This window comes from Hipposideros armiger, unplaced genomic scaffold (genome assembly GCF_001890085.2).
Source record: "Hipposideros armiger isolate ML-2016 unplaced genomic scaffold, ASM189008v1 scaffold_63, whole genome shotgun sequence".
Classification (NCBI taxonomy): domain Eukaryota; kingdom Metazoa; phylum Chordata; class Mammalia; order Chiroptera; family Hipposideridae; genus Hipposideros; species Hipposideros armiger.
Genome location: NW_017731413.1, coordinates 2,817,482 through 2,831,164, shown reverse-complemented (window position 1 = coordinate 2,831,164; position 13,683 = coordinate 2,817,482). Strand labels below are relative to the sequence as shown.

The 13,683-nt window shown below is 39.0% G+C and overlaps 1 long non-coding RNA gene across 1 annotated transcript; it reads left to right on the top strand.

Moving 5' to 3' along the window:
* The first annotated feature begins 1,775 nt into the window (after positions 1–1,775).
* LOC109382295 (uncharacterized) lies at positions 1,776–11,391 on the top strand. Its single transcript, XR_002123914.1, has 3 exons — positions 1,776–1,878; positions 10,042–10,206; positions 10,306–11,391. It is a non-coding gene; the product is annotated as an uncharacterized LOC109382295 (long non-coding RNA).
* Positions 11,392–13,683: the final 2,292 nt, after the last annotated feature.

Genomic DNA, 13,683 nt, shown 5'->3' with positions numbered 1-13,683 from the left:
TCTTAGTCACCACCCATGTTTCAATCTCATAACTATGTGTAAGCAGTATGCTAAGTATTGATGAGACGATATAAACATTCAAGAAGTTGATGGGTATTATTTACTGGAAATGTAACTGTTGACATAAAAGCAGGTATTAGATACTAAAGGATAGGTTCAAGACCTGTGATCCACAGAAAGAATAAAGTGGCATAAATCAAGTTGGAGTTTCAAACCTCTACAGAATTCAACATTTTGTAATAAATATTTCCTTTCCCATTTTATATGCCAAGAGACCAAAACACACAATGTGTGTTAAGTAATTAGCATCAAGTGAAGTTCAAATTTGAGAACAAATTGAGAAAATCATATGGTATTATTTGCAAAGGACCCTTTCTTAGTGTTCTAAATACTGTATTGACAGCCATTAAAAATAACTAAATATTAAAAGAACTAAAATAATGTAAACAGTGTGCATAGATGGGGACATTGACTGTGTTTGATGTTCTAACAGGGGCCTGTTCAGAGAATTCACCTGTGTCAGATAATTTATGGTGTGTTTGGCCAATCCTTTGAATCACATAAAATATTCATGGATTTCTGTCAGTTGCTGCAAAGTTAAAATTAACCCCCTGTTATGGCTTCATGAGATGAAATATTTCCATAGGATCTTTATTTTTTTTACCTTATTATTTTCAGTGTGATTTATACTTCTACCATTTTAATCCCATGCCACCATAGTTCCAGAGCAAAACATCATATTTTGTGGTATCTCTCCTTAATAAATGTATTTGGACCATATAGTTATCCACATTCATGCAAAATGGGCTGTGGCAAGTAGGCTTACCAAATCCCAGGACCCCCAAATTATGGAGAGGTGAATTGAGCTCACCTTTGTTGAGCTTACCATATTCCACATGGTATATATATATAGTATATAAAACCTCTAATTGTCATAACAACCTAGAAAAGTAGAAAACACCACCACTATTTTGTAAAACAGAAAAACTAAGTGTGTAATGAACTTTTACAAGGTTACACAAATCAGATTTTTTAATGAGTGTTGACTCCCAAGACCTTATTCTTTCAATCATAACACAACCTGCTGGCTTACTACCTGAAGAGGCTGTACCCATTTGAAATATAAAAAGAATCAATGGTGTTCATGGTCCTTTGGTAACAAACGCTAAACACCATCCTACTGTTCATCCAAGGCTCTTCAGTCCTTTTGGTAACTGAATTACCCAGCCCAGTGTTTCTTGTGGCATCTAGGGAAAGATAGAAAGTTAGCTAATGTGGAAAAATAAGAAGATATTAGATCTCTCTACTTGATGGTAGCTCTTAGAGAAAGTAAAGGGAAGATACTTGTTTTCCTGAACATTTTTTTTTTCCTGTAAAGGAGAATTGGGGTGGCAGAAGGTGAAGGGCAAATAGAGACTGTTGATACTGTGATAATGAGCAAAGGAGAGTTTATTTGGGGGTTATTTCTCCATCTCCTTGGTCATCGCACCCTTCACTGAATGAGAATATTCTGTTTGGCTTTCAAGCTGGAGTTGTCATGTGAGAAGTATACGTTAATTTCATATTTTCTCATAACTTTCTTTTGGGGATAAGCATTTTGGCTTTCTGCTGTTTATTATTTCAAAGGCATCTATATGCTAATATGTTTATGCTAATTATTTTCATGTTTCCCCTTAGGTTATGCTTCATATCACCCACCAGGGAGGATCATCTCTCATGAAAACTTTCAAATTTAATTTTGAAAAATATTCAGAAAAATGTAAACCATGCTTTCTCCCAATGTAGGAAAAAAAATATGCTCTGGAGAGTCTTATAATTCAAAGAAAATGGACTGGGATAACACTTGGGTCTTCATACTACCAAAATCCTCTTGAGCAGGTACACAAAGCATTTAACATTGTGACACTGACATGTTGGAAGAATAATTAAAATAATAATCTAATAATAGGTTTTTGGAAATTACTAAATTTCAGTGTTTGATCCAGAGAAGAGAAAGGAGAGGCTATTTTCATTCTCCACAGCTTCTGACGTGTATTAACTGCTTCTGTTGCTATAAATACGGTATTTTAATTGTATGTCATCGCTCCTTAGCATCATTTCTAGAAAGCTAATTCTAATGATATTAATGCCTGAAGCTGAGTTTCTGCTTACAGGAAGAATCAAGTAAAAGAGGAACTTCATATAATGAGATAGCTTGATGTTTTCTTCCAGCTTTTTTATTAGATAATTTTTTATGAGGTTATAATTTGTTTTGAGAGTAAGTTGCAATTTTTTAAAAAAAACTTAGAAGTTAACCAATTAACCTGTCTTAAAAGTATTTTTTCAGGCATCTTCTTTTGAAGATAAGCAAGGCTAAAAATCCAATTCTTCCATATGAGATACTAAACCTTAGATCACTTTAGAGGACATTTTACTTTTCCCCCTTGGTTAGGAACTGGACTCCTTTTGTTCCCAAGCATTTCAGGGGTACAAAGAAAAGGCCCCCATTTCATACTCTTCCTCCTTGTTCTTTGCCCTGATCTGAGCTTAAGTAAAGCGAGGATTCAGAAGCACTCGGGAATTCAGACTCCAGATTTAAATTCATTGTATACACCAGCCTCCTCCTTACCGACTCCTCTCACCACTTTTCAGTAGCTGCACCTAATTTCATTTCTAGTTTTTAAATGCTCTCAGTTTTGGACCTCAACAGTGCTTTAGTCTGCAAGAAGTACAGCCCAGCTGCTGCTATTTCTCCTCTTATCTCATTTGAATGCCTCTTGAGCTCCAAGGCAGCTTTGTCAGTAGGAGAATTCACTCACATTCAGGACTAGAAGAAAAGTCTCCTTCTGAAAGGGGGCCTGACAAGTAAACTGGGCTCTCTTGGTTTAGACAGGTACATGGACAAGGTGTGCTGGAACTGCCAACCGGCATTGCAACATCGCCTCACTACAAATAGGAAGCATCCTTGCTGGGGATACGTTTGGTAAAATTGGTTAGACTACATATTTGTCAATTAAAGGCAAAATAACATTTTGTTGAAACCTGGCTATGTTTAGTACAGTCTACTGAAAGAAAGGACCTGCAGTAGTTTATCTGCTAAACCTTTATGACCATCATTATTTTCTTTCTATTGTACACTTTTGCCTGTGACAATAACAAAATACAATAGCTACACATTTTCCCTTTTAAAGTTGTGTTTGGAGATGGATTCACTGAACATTTGACCTTAATGCAGCCCCAACTAAAAAGAAACTTCCTCCTCTTACTCTCCTCTGAACATTATTTAAAGAGAATTCAGATAGAAAAGCAATTTGCATACAATTAGACTCCAAATTTATTAGGTGTAGGTGAACCATGCAATCTGATTAAGGAGGCTGCTATCAGTGTATTATTCTATTTACGAACTGAATTCCATGAGGACAGGAAAGATACCAACCACTGTTAGCCTGGAGCTCTAGAAGATGGCTGCTTTTGGTGGACATTCAGCAAATGTTTGGCATCATGACTCAATCTGTGTGGAAATTGTGTTCAACACAGTTCCAGAAATGCTATGTGATCTGAGAGGGGTGGCACTTCTGGGTCCTCCAGTGCTGGTGGAACATTGTTAAAGGCACATGGCTTTGACATCACATAATAGGGACTAGATTCAGAAAAGCCTGCATTTGAGTCCCACATCATTACCTCCTAGTTTTCTGACCTACGTGAGTTTCTTGGCCTCCTTGAGCCTCATCCTCCTTGTGGGACATATGAAAGAAAAAAAAAATCACATTTACTTTGTTTAAATTGGCTCTGAGGATTAAATGAGATAATATAGTTGTATCGTGCCCCACCTAGTAAATGCTCAACTAATGGTCACTACTTCTATTATCATTATTTTTACTCATAATAATCCTTTTAGGATTGTTATCATTATTAATGATATTAATGGCTACATGAAAGATTCAAATTTTTTTCTTCCGAAGAACTTAGATAGCATAAATCAAAAGTTGACTTTTTAGATTAGATACTTTTTCTGCTAGCAACACAGGGACAATGGATGAAGACGTGGAAAGCATGAGTTGTCAGTGTCATTCACCTTCACAAAGTTTCTACACCATCATAAAGTTAAAGTTTCCTTAAACACCATTTTGTTGTTAAATCTAAGATGCTACACAAGGTGAAAAATTTAAAAGCCCATCAAATTTTATTGCTTATATCTAACCAATGCCAAATATTCATTGTAAGGTAATTCATGTAAATTACCTGAATATTTATTCAGGTAAGATGGGAAAAAAAATCCACAAGCTAGATATTTTTACCATCACTTCCAAGGATTCAGATGTCTATCTAATGAGCTGGCGTTTTCACTTGCCTTTCAGATACATGATATATAAAGCCATTTTGTGATTGGCTTTTTATGTTGCTTGTAGTCATGGCCTTGTTGATGACAGGGTGCAATTTGAAATTCCCGAATTTCACAAGGTGTGGGATTGCTCTGAATCCCACTTTCAATAGGCTTTCAATAGGAAACCATCTTGCTGGTTGAAGAGCCCGAGTAAACTGCCAGGCCATCTTGAAGGAGCCCAAACATCATACAAGAACACGCAGTTGGGTCTGAAGGCCATTAAAAAGTTTCAGCCTTGCTGCTAAGCAAGGGAAGAGTAAATAGGCTTGTGTTTGCCTCGGAAACACATGGCTCCTCACAGAGAGAAAAGTCAGATGTTCATTAAACCTTTTCAGGGTTAAAAAGGATCATGGTCATTCTGTATTGAAAAGTCAGCTTTAACTTCTAATTGCATGCCAAAAAAAAAAAAAAAAGATCCACAAATGTATTTGCTAACAAAGGTTCTTACTGCAGATAAGTTGCACAGTAAAAAGGGAAGTCTTTTTTTTCCCTCATATTTGGAGTGACTCTACTCACAATAGAGCCTTCATTTAAACACTACCTTAACTATATATTTATATGTTCCATTTAATTTTCGCCCTTTCCTGTGGATTTCCCTCTTTCATGAAACCATCCCTCGAAGGAAATCCTGACAACAAACTAATACCTCTACCCCGGTGTATTTTATGGTGTTTCATTTTAAATAGTCACACTTGGGTTAAAATGCAGGATCACTTACCTTACACAATGCCTAAGCATATAGTAGAGGCTCAATAAATAGCACTTAAAATAAGATAGCACTATTGAATTAGAGCAATATATTCCTATATTTCATTTCTATTCTATCATTCTTCAGTTGGAGTTGGCATAATTTCTTCTCCAATGGGCAAGGTTTGGGATTGTTCACAGTCACAAGTGAAAGAACAAAATAAGAGAGATTTTCATTTATAAGATTGTCCTTCTCTTATCTACTGGTCTGGCCTCCCAGACTGTCTGTCTGTCTCTGGAAAGCAAAGTCAATAAAAATGATTAGAGCTGGCATCTCACAAATGTACACCCTTAAACCATGAAGCAGTAATGCTGTGCAGGAAATATTTTTCTGACCTTTTCAAATTGCATCCAACTGTCTCGGGAATTTCTCAGTGACTAGAGGTAATAAGGTTCAATCGGTTTTACTGGCTGGCTTCAAATTTAGTTCCTTCAAATCGCTAACTTATCTATTCTTTGCATCTTGGCTCTGGCATCCATTCAGCACAGAAATCCATGCATCTAATCTTTTTTTTTTCTTCTTTCTTTCACCTTCTCAGGCTTTGTTAAAGGATCACACTGTAGAATCTACACCCCTTACTGTCCCTTCAAAGACAATATTAGCATGAGAAGGTTAGCGGGCGGGCACATTGTCTTTTGAGAAGCCCTTATTGAATTAAATTAGCTTTTAGATTTCATCTCTGTCTTACCCCTCAGTTTTTACCTATGTGACTTACGGCTCAGTAATCTTCATTATATAAAACTTTTTCCACTTAACCCTACCACAGGCACTCTTTAGAATATGAAAGAGGCAAAATATGTGAATTTCTTTTGTGTGAAATTGGTTTTGTTTTTTTTTGTCCTGTGAGTCCAAAGGCAATGGACACACTTCCCTGGTGAGGATGGGAGTCAGCCAAGTGTGACGTGCTAAAACGGCAGCTGGGAGGCCCCATTCTTCACCCTGTCCTCTGAAGGGGAACAGAAAACAGAAGCTGGGGACACATTTCTTGACCTCACCAAAGTGTGGGATGTCAGGAAGCCTTGACAAGGAGTTAAAAAGCTTGTCTTAGTTTACATATTTAGAGCATCTCCGTGCTGAGTGTGATTCTGGGGAGATATCCATGTTTCCTCGTTTTTAGGACACATCACATGCAGCACACACTCTGTGCTCTCTCCCATTCAGCGCCTCTGTACTGCCTTCTGCAGGACTGATTAGAATCTTGGCTGGAAGTCTCTGTGGTCAGTGGAGCTTGGAGCCTCTTTCCAGAGCCTCTCTGTTTATGGGCAAACAGCCACCAGGAGGAGGAAATCTCTTTGAAGTTGCCCTCCTAGGAGTCTGTGTTTTTGCTTGTACAGTAATTGTCAAGCTTGATCATCATAATATATTGGGCTTTATGAAAATGAGATCATTTCAAACAACTCGATTCAGAAAATGGGTTTAGAAAAAGAGGATGTAGAGCTGGCATTGCTTAATTCACAGCAGTGCATTTTTTTCTTAAAAGAAACCGAGTACCGTTGGCCTCCAAATCCGCGGTCCCACATCCACGATTTCAGCCAACCACAGTGGTTTTTTAAGTTGCTGTTTTGTCACTTGCAATTCAGTGCATCTTGACTGTAGAGTCACAACCCCAGTGACATCTCCTTACAGCCTGGGTATGGTTATCTGGTGTTATTTTAGTAGAGATGAGGCATCTTGGCAGTTTTGCATCATCAGATTTCCCCAATATTTGCAATGCAGCAGTGCTTTTACAACCAGCTGGGGAAGAGTGAAGACTTTCAGGTGAGGCAACCAGAGCAGGTCTGTTCCTTGACTGGAGCTGTAGTACACCTGATAGGTTGTTAATGTAGGTGTGTGTGTGTCTGCATGGATGTTTGCAACCATGTATGAGGCATACGCGCTAACTTGAACTTGGGATTGGAAGTCGACAACTCCAAAACCCAGTGGATTCCATTTTCTCCGTGAGCATGTCATCTCGCAGTGAATTGGAAACTTGGCTCTACCTATGAACCCTTTCAGACAGAGGGCGGCTTAGCTACCTGACCCTGATCACTTCACATTTAGTGCCCCCTCTTTCCCATTTCTAAGCTATATCATCTTCCCTGCCCTTTAGGACCTGGAGGTAAAACAAGATCAATGTTCAGCCTTTCCATTGCCAAGTGTAAAGTGATTTGAATCTGGTGAAAGAAAGGAGTGAGGCAGTGAAGGGTGATTTGTAATGGTTATTGTGTTTCACTGGATCCCCCCAGTTTGGGGGGTGGTTGGGGAGCTAATCAGGAACTTCCAGGTAGAGAGGCACAAGGGGAGTGAGAAGCCTAATTAGCAGTGCTGCGAATTTTAATAGCTGTTCCTTATTAGATATAACTGCTATTTACTGGTTTAGCACAGATAACTCACAGTAGCCTGATCTCATCTGTCCTGGAGGCTGATAAGACAGGCACAACTCTCCTCCATTGACAGGGGCAGAGAATGAGGCTTAGAATGGATCCAATTGAGTTTGCTTATAAGTGGCAGAGGCATGGTGTGAAGCAATTTATTTTTACATGGAAAGGAAAACAAATCATTCTGTTTGTTGTCCTCAATGGGTTTTTGACATTTCCTTCTCTTTCTCCTCATCCTCCGTCACCTCCTTTTCCTGTCTTCTTACTTTGCTTCTCCTTCTTTTCTCAAAGATAGAATGACTTCAATCCAAGTGTATCCCACTGTGTCTTCTTCAACTGGACAACACCTCTTCTCTCCATTGTCATTGGGTTTCTTTCAGTCGAGCTACTTATTAATGATTTTGAAAGTTTAATAAGGGCCAAGAGTTCTGGCTACTGGCTTAGATTATAAGGTAATTTTTATTCCCTTTAAATAATAATACAGGTTTCAGAAGATGATGTGCTGCCTTTGGTAAGGATTTACCAGGGTAAAAGATGGATTGAGGAAAGCAGGAATTCAAAGGTATTTTTGTGGGTAGCCCAGTGAAGCCTGTTTCTCTAAACATAATGTTTCTAAATCAGGATATCTAGGAAATTAGATTCCTTCAAATATACAACCAGAATCCTTTTTTCTTCTCTCATTTGCCTCACACATCAATATTACAAAAGCAAACATTCTTCATTGCCAAAGCATGCTTATTATTGAGGCCTTAGCTCAATGGAGATATTGATGCATAAGGATTCAATTTCTACTCTTCTAGCAATGCCTGGTTTGCTTCAGTCTGTTTCTCAGGGAAGGGGCTTGGCTATCTCTTCCTGGTGAACCTGTCTTCCTATGTTGCCATAGCATTGCTTAGTCTCTGAGGCAGAGGCCAGCAACCTGGTGGGGCCTCATTTGTTCCCAGGCATATCAGAAGACAGAAAATTGATTCCAATCTAAGCAGAGTGGTAGAATCTCAAAAGCTCTGTCACCACCGCTCACTGCAAACATCTCTCTTCCTAGAGAGTGTGTTCTGAAAATTTGGAAGCATCTCACTTGTAATAAATATTCCCCTTTTAAAAATTTCAAACAGGACTACACAGGAAAGGCAGCATGGCTGTAGACGGAAATAGGGTCTGGAACTCTCTCTTGCTCTTGCTCCCTCTCAATCTGAGGTCTTTTGAATATGCATGTAATCTCTGTACATAGCTCTTCCTTTATGCTTTGCACAAGGCTCCCTCAATTCCCACTACCACCCTTATTGGAAATAAACTCAAAATAATATAAACAAACATGAATAAATTGCTCTGAAACTATCTGCCACATAGAGTCCAGCTTAACACTTTGCTTTCCATTATGGCTGAGGGAACGGAAATGACAGCTTCAACTTTAAATCTGTAGTTAGTAGTGGGCACCTGCCTGTGATATACAGGCAATCTCCACATATTGTCAGGGTTGCAGCAGTATTTATTTTTCCTTAATTGGAACCCCACTGTGGGATTTCCTCCCCTTGACAAGGCAGTATATTTATCTAGACATAGAGCATAGCCACCATGGTCTACTGTAATGTTATAGTCAGAAATATAAACATTGGGATCAAAATGAAAGCAATACCTAGGCTAATGGAGTTTCTAGGCTGCCTTTTGATATTAGAAGCTCACCATTTTTCTCAGTGTTTATCCTTGGAGTTAAAGCGATGTCAGCAGAAATTCAAATTGAATACTCTTTCTCACAATGTCTCCTCTTCTGTTTTAATTCTCCTTGGCATTGCTTGGAGAAATGAGAGGATAACTGATAGAATTACTTGGTTATTACACATAATGAACAAGTGAACAAACACAATAGTTTGGGGCGCTTCATGTAGAAATGTTACAGTTTTATTATGTACTTTTCCCTTTTAGGTGAATAAATATAATAAGATCAGCTTTATGAAAATGCCTGGAAAACCTTAATTTTATGAAAATTAAGTAATTAAAATGAAATTAACAAGTACATCCCCTTTATCTTAATGTTTGGTGTCAAAACAGCATTCATTACCTTGGACATCAGAAGGCCACTTCATTGTCTGTATTTGTATTTCCTTCTTTCTTGTGCTATTTTTATTTTTGTCATTGGAGTTCATGAAGACTTAATCATCAGCCCTCTAATTTTCTAGGGGGAAAAATGTTGATTTATTGAACCGGCTGCAGAAAAAGAAGAGGATCAATCTGACATTGTAGGTTAATAGTAGGGAACAAAACACATTCATAATTAGAAGTGAAAAGGACTTTCCTTGTTCATTCCAGTTTATAATAAAAAGCCTTTCGCCAAAGTGTCTTAGAAAATAATGCATTCAGACTGAGTCGAATTACCGCCTAGCAGATTCTATTTATCCGTAGCTTAAAAAGCAGCTGCGTTTTTGTAAAAAGCAATGAATGTGGCAGTCCTACTTAAAGGTAGAAGAGAAAGAACACCCCTTGTTTTGTAATAAGGGGATTTTCAATTTAAAAGAGAGAGCGAGCCTGTTGTGCGGAGTACGGTTATTACATTCACTGTATTCTATCTCACCCACCAGGAGGCTAATAACGAAGGGGCCAGGGAAGGAGGCCAGTGCTACTGAGGGTTATCTCACAGCCTCAGATGCTGGATAAGTCCGAGGAGGCAGAATCGCTTTTGGATGACATTCAGAAAGGCCGGAGTGATTATTTGGAAGAGAAAAGCCTGCCTATTCTTTTCCAAGGTAAACAGTTCATTTCATCTGTCAGCTGCATGTTTCAGTATAAAAATATGTTTATAGAAAGATATCTATAAAGGTTGCCTTTTAAAAAAATCATTTTAGGTGTGTGACTGTTCCCTGGGCCTGCCCGTCCACCGATGAATGACTAGCAAGCGGCTTAGACAAAGGATGCACTCGGAACCCCACCACACCTGAAGCCACGCTTTGAAGGATCTGCCAAGCTCACTTTTAATCATGAGAAAGAAATTACCCACATGGAGTCAGCAGAAAATGAGAAAGTAGAGCTCGTGCTGCGAATAATTCCAGCAAGTGCCAAGGGGCTAGTTGAGGAATGGCTTCATGAGGTGAATATCTTTAGCTTGTACTTAGGGTTTGGCTAGCGTATAATCATTTTCTCTTTTAGGAGCCATGACTACCCTAAGTGTCTTTCCTAACTAAAGAGTGCTCAGAGCATTTGTCAGGATGTTGACAGATTTGATACCAGCCTCTCATCTCCGTTGTTATTTACTAGGACTAATTTTACACTTGCAAATATGCGAAACTCAATTTAGGCGGAGGGTCTCTCCGAGCCAATGGCTGTTAATCGCTGTATGTATTTGTGTGTATCATTGTGAGTGCACGTCCAGTAATTTCTGTCTCTGTGTACGTATGCACCCTTGTTCTCGTCTTCTCTCTGTTGTGCACGTAGGTTGGGAGGATTGGACGGCCAATGGGTTCTCAGATGTGGTCCCAGGCTTTCATTTGATTTTTGGACCAGGAAAAAAGAATGTGTCACATCATGATGAATGGTCAATTTGAATTTTCAATTCGTATGAAAGGATAAGGGGGAGGAGGCTATGAGCCCAGTGATGAGACTAACCTTTTCCCTTTGGGAAGAGCAGGATTCAAATTAAACATCACATTCAGTGTGAAATTAGTTTGAAGGCCTCTTTTTTTTTTTTTCCGTGCCTAGTTTAACTCCTTGATGGCTGCTCTTACAGAGAGGATCCCTTCCATCATGCCTCTGTGCCTCAGTCTATTCCCAATGGTCTACAGTTCCTCTTCCCTTGTTTTATTTTCCCAAAGATCCAGTCCAAGAAACCATGAAAAGAATATTGAATACTTTTCTATTTTGATAGCTTCATTATTCACAAGATAAGATTCTCCCTAAAACATGTTATTTCTTAGTTTCCCAAACTAATGTCAGAAAGAAAGAAAGAAAAAGAAAGAAAGAAAGAAAGAAAGAAAGAAAGAAAGAAAGAAAGAAAGAAAGAAAGAAAGAAAGAAAGAAAAGAAAGAAAGAAAGAAAGGAAGGACATTCTTTTAGGGATAATTTTGCCAGGTAGGAGGGAGAAGGAAAGCAAGGTGATCGTTTCAAAAGATCGTTTTGGTGCTCTCTGCTCTATGCCAGCCTGCTGGCTGAATGAGCCACAAGGAAGAAAAGCAACCCAGAACCCCAAGTTTTCTCTCAATTCTTTAGTTTCCCACATAACTGAGTCACAGGATCACCACACCAACCTGCAGCAACTTTAGCTTCAAGAAAGTAAGTGCTGGGACACTTTGAAACTACCCTTCAGTACTTATTGGTCAAAGGACTGAGGCCCAAGCTCGTAGGGAGAACCCGCTGTCCATGAAATTGCTAGGCTGCGTGCCCATGTGTGCACACCTTTGATGGCACAGTTAAGCATCATCAGGATTTGATATCCGAATTGTTCTCTTTCTGGAGATTAATGGCTTGTGGACAAAGGGGAAGTATTGAAAAGACTAAGAAGCAAGATTATCTTCCTATGTATTTTCCAAAGGAAAATGTTAGGGCTCTTTAATGCTTTCCCTAAAGGATGGAGAGGTGTGGATGGAGGTGACCAGCTGGGGTAGGCTGTGCAGGAGGCGAGCCAGCTGGTAGAGGGATGAAGCAGGGGAGGTGAGGCAGCTGGAGGTGGAGGTAGGGGTGGAGTGGGGGAGGTGGAAGATAGAGGCAGATGAGCAGCTGTGTTTATTTTAATACATATCATTTAACCCTCACCTAAAAACAAATTGGAGAGGTTTGGGAGTGCATTAATCTGGACCCAATTAGCATGTCTTTCTCCTTCAAAAGTGCAACCTGAGATTAATGAATATAAACTAGAGTTTCAGATGCAGTGCTTAAATCATTTGCATGTTTCATACAAGGTAATTGAATTTATGTATGCACTTCCTTTCATTTAACTATTTCCAGTCTCCTCCCTGTGATTCACATAAACCAAGATGTCATTATAGTAACCTCTAGGTGGAAATAGCTTGCCTAGACTTCACTCCTAGTGAGAAACTCAAGTTCTTGTTTCTTTTATTTGAATTTGCACAGTACAGTATTTTTTAAAAAGCAGAGGTTAGTGCTCAATAGTCTGGGACACTGTTTCAGGAGTTGGCAAATGGGCATTCCAAATTTATTTTTAAAAGGCCAGAAATCCATGAGAACTTAGGACATTGAGTTTTCAGTAGTCCTGGAGAATTGGGTTTTGGCGTGGCCACATATAAGTGTATTAATAATTCCATGAACAATGTCATTTTAATACAGCATAAAGAATGTCCTTGGGCTCTGGACCTGAGTTATTTAGATCACTGAGAGATTTAGTGCACAGTATTGTTTCTGGCAGAGTTAGATATTTTCTTCCCTAGAGATGGGGTGGGGGATGGTGTCAGCCTCCATGAATGTCTATAGATTGAGCCCTTAGCACTTGTGGTCACTTAGCATGCTGTAGGGTTTTTTCTCTGTCTTTTTTGTTTCTTTCTTTCTTTTTTTTTTTTGTTATTTAGGTGTAGGATGCTTAATTCTGACTTAGTGCAAACAGATGCTAAGACACCCCCGCCCCCTCCCCCCACCTGCTCCAAAATGAAAAGTCTGAAAGCTGACTATGGGCATGTAAGAAAGCTTCCTGGGGAAGAAGCTGAAATAAGAGGCTTAAAATAAATCCCCTGGTTTCAGCTTGTATCAGTGATTTGTCTGTCTTCTGTCTTTCCTCATGTGTTTCCAAGTCCATTGTCAAAGTGATGAGCCTTTCTCCAGGAATTCTCCCCAGTGTCCTTTGTTTTTGGTGAATTCAATGGTTGAGTGTTGCTGAGTGTCTCCTGGTCTTGTTTCCTGGTCCTTGTAGCGAAGAATGTTGTTGAAGGATAAAATTGTGTTAATTTGTGATGTCACAATTTAAGTGTGCTTCCTGTCACTTATGTGTAGTTTAAAATGTTCCTTAATGTAGCATGAAATGATTGGCTAGCTTTGAAATGGTTGTGAAGTCATGTGAAGAAAATAAGTTTTGCATCCGACCAAGATAAATTCACTCTAGTGCTTTATGGCTTTTTATTCCTATGTGATAGTAATAAAGTCTCATGTAGGGATGGAAGCCATGAAATACATTGTGAAAAATCATCAACTAAGAAGGGGCCATCAGTATAGAAAACGTTAGCCTGTGGAGCTGTGAATGTGATGGAGAAATGATTTAGTGTATAGCTTGGCTACATGCTTGG